This window comes from Takifugu flavidus, chromosome 11 (genome assembly GCF_003711565.1).
Source record: "Takifugu flavidus isolate HTHZ2018 chromosome 11, ASM371156v2, whole genome shotgun sequence".
Lineage (NCBI taxonomy): Eukaryota > Metazoa > Chordata > Actinopteri > Tetraodontiformes > Tetraodontidae > Takifugu > Takifugu flavidus.
Window position 1 is genome coordinate 592,714 of NC_079530.1, and position 3,560 is coordinate 596,273.

Consider the following 3,560-nt stretch of genomic DNA (forward strand, 5'->3'; position numbering starts at 1 on the left):
GAAGGAATAACCCTCACGCAAACAGACATTGGTATTTTACATACAGTTTTTTTTTTGTTTTGTTTTGTTTTTTATGAACAGCTCAGTTGTTCATAGATTGCTGAAATATAACTTTTTATGATACATTTTTCAGATCTGTTAGCCAGGGCTGAAAGATTGGTATCCGAAGACACAACCAAGAAACTGAAAAAGCAGTAAAGCAAAGCTGTGTTCTGAAACCCCACCCCCCGTGCAGGGGACAAATTGCTGTGTATCTGAAATTGGTGAAATTGAGATTGAGAGGGAAACCTCGGCACTTCAACATGGGACTGACTCAAGTAAGCAGACGAACAAACTCTCCAGAAGACGTGTGAGACAGCCAGGAGGACCGAAGTCGACTGTACAAGGTAATATATTATCTGTGATTAGAAGTAATACAAAATATGTGCCGTTTTGATGATTTGTATTTTAACGATTTTCCCCTCTGTCTAAACAGAACCATCAAAACAGAACCTTCAAACGTGCGCCTCTCTGAGCACTGTGACTCCCACGGCAGCTCCACTCTCCCGTGAACCTTCTGCCCCTGCGAGGAGACGTAGAATACGGCAAGCGGTGTACCACTCTGACCCCTGTACTTACAGCGGGACCAGATCCTTTCGAACCTGCGAGGCCGATAAGGAGACGTAGGAACCAGAGACACAAGTCTAACATTGTTAGGAGATTGTTTGATGGTATATTTTATACTATATCTTCTTGACTAATAATAATAATAATATATAAAAAAAAAAAAAAAAACTCATCTCTCATCTAATTACAGATTCAGGGTTGAGATTAAACGAGAGCGTTCCTGAACCGTCCTTCAACAGGGTCGAGGGGGATACGGGGGGCAACGATCATCCCCAACAACAGCACAAGCACCACGAGAGCGTTCGTCAACCGTCCTTCAACAGGGTGGACGGGGATACAGCCGGATACAATCATCCCCAACACAGCACGAGCACCACGAGAGCGTTCCTGATCCGCTCTTTGACAGGGCTGAGGATACAGGCTGCTACATTCATTCCCAAACCCCCAAGACAAGGTAGTGCTGGAGATTTTCAATAATGTCATACGGTATATTGTTTCCTCCAATTGTAACCAAAGGTGTGTAACTAAACAGTGTTGAAAAAGCTGTAATTTTTTTTTTTCCTTTTTCTGTCTTTTGTTTAAGATATGGATGAGGATTTCAATGTTGAATATTTTAATCAAGTACCGATTGTTTTACAAATAGCTGTTGATCAATTAAGTGATGAGGATTTCAATGTTGAATATTTTAATCAAGTACCGAATGCTTTACAAATAGCTGTTGATCAATTAAGTGAAATTCCAATCTCCATTCCAATAAATTACATTTTACAGAGCAAAATGAAAACGTCCTAGAACTTGACACCTTACGACTCATAAATGATGCCCTCGAAAACCTTAATGCAGTTAATGCAGTAGAGTTTGAAAATCATTCTCCTTCATCAGCTCTCCACACGCAAAGTGATCATGTCTTACACGCGGTAACAATCAGATCAGAGACGGATTCAGCAGAGTGACACAATCGGCTCTTCCTAACCCCGCTCCTGAAAAGGGTGAGAGGTCAGGAGAAGGGGGGCTAGAGAGCAGCTCCTCCCCCATCTTTCTCCTCAGCAAGGGGGAGGAGGGCTAGGAGAAAATCCATCCGATCTCTCTCCTGAGCGGGGTGAGAGGTTTTTTAATGATTTTAACGCATGGAGAACAAGACGCTCCTTTAACATCCCACTCGGGGAAATGTGCCTGACATTGCAACATTCTATCGAGATGTAACAGGGGTTATCAGCGAATTGGTGGATGTTGCCAGACGACATAGTAGATGCAATTTAATACAGTGGAGGTGGTGGGTGAAAACGTACACAATCATGTTACAGTTGCTGTGGATGAACAAGGTGAAAATATTCTACCGGCTTTTAATGGAATGCTAGATCGGATTGTGCAGTCAAACGGTATCATTTCAGCGGATGAGAATATAGAATTCATCCTTCACGTGGTGCAGAACCCAGGAGGAGGTGCCAAACGTAAGATGGAGAAAACTCTAGACTGTGAAATCATTGACAAAAAAAGACGTCACTTATTTATCGTAGACAACAGAGACAACCAGCTTTGCTTCGCCATCAGTCTAGCTCACGTTATCTACCCGAAACTTACTGAAAGAGAATGCCTTGATATTGCGAGGAAGTTGCAGCATCAGGCTGGTTTAAATGATGAGACCCCCGTCACTTTCAGTGACATTGGTAAATTTTGAAAATATTTGGGGCGTAAAAATTGTTGTTTTACAGAACATGCCACAGTAAACCCCTCTCACATTATGAGACAAAATTCTCTGATCGTTCCAATCAGTGTTTTCTCTTTTTACTACAAAATCACTATTATGGGATAAAAATCTCAAAGCCTTCCTGGGGTCGTCAGTCTGTAATTATTGTTACAAGACTTTTAAGCACCCCTATACCCACTTTTGTAAAGGTTACTGCGCAGTGTGCAACGATCCTGCCTGCCCCACAGAGGGGTTCAACACAGTGGTTTGCTCTGACTGTAACAGAACGTGTCGCTCACCCTCTTGTTTCACCAGACACAAATTGGTCGGTTCAAGCAGAAAGTCCAGCCTCTGCGACCAAATCAAAAAATGCGCACGATGCGAACTATACTACAGTGTCAATTTGTCGTTAGACGATGCAAAGCATCGCTGTGCGGTGAAAAAATGTAAAATCTGTGTGGTGAAAAACTGCAGAGCGACTCTAAAGTCGATCATAGTTGTTACATTCCTACCCTCCAACCAGACATCTCACATCCTGATTTGGTTTTTTATGATTTTGAAACATTTGTGGGTCAAAATGGAGAGCATGTTCCTTTTTTAGTGCATACAAAAACATCCAAAGGTGAAGAGAAGGCGTTTTATGGTCTTGACTGTGCTAAAATGTTTATTTTGCATTTCAGGAAGCCACGATACAAACAGAACATCTTTATAGCCCATAATGCCAAGGGGTTTGACAGTTATCTGGTGTTAAAAGGTATGTTGGAACTGGATGTGACGCCACAACAGATTCTGATGAACGGGAGTAAAATCCTCAGTTTTGAGGAATCCCATTATGGTCTCAAATTCATAGATTCCCTGTCATTTCTCCCATGCGTCTCAGCGCTATGCCCAAAGCCTTAGGATTCACTGACAAGACCAAGGGGTATTTCCCACACAAATTTAGCTCAGAAATTCACCTCATTACGTGGGGCCCTATCCCGTTCCGTCCGACTACGACGTAGATCGCATGACGGTGCGCGAACGGGAAGAATTTGACCCGTGGTACAACGAGGTCAGCCGAGGTACCTTTGACTTCCAAAAGGAGGCCTCGCTGTACTGCAAAAATGATGTTGACATTCTCACCCAGGGCAGTCTTAAATTTAGAGATCAGTTCCTAGGTGAGACGGGGGTAGACCCTTTTGGTTCTATCGCCATAGCCGGAGCCTGTATGAAGGTGTTTCGCACCAATTATCTGACTCCTAACACTCTGGCTATCCCCTGCCCTCAC

At 43.1% G+C, this 3,560-nt stretch overlaps 1 long non-coding RNA gene across 1 annotated transcript; it reads left to right on the top strand.

Moving 5' to 3' along the window:
• The first annotated feature begins 202 nt into the window (after positions 1-202).
• Positions 203-1,067, top strand: LOC130533412 (uncharacterized). Its single transcript, XR_008952568.1, has 3 exons — positions 203-386; positions 476-710; positions 797-1,067. It is a non-coding gene; the product is annotated as an uncharacterized LOC130533412 (long non-coding RNA).
• The last annotated feature ends 2,493 nt before the right edge of the window (positions 1,068-3,560 follow it).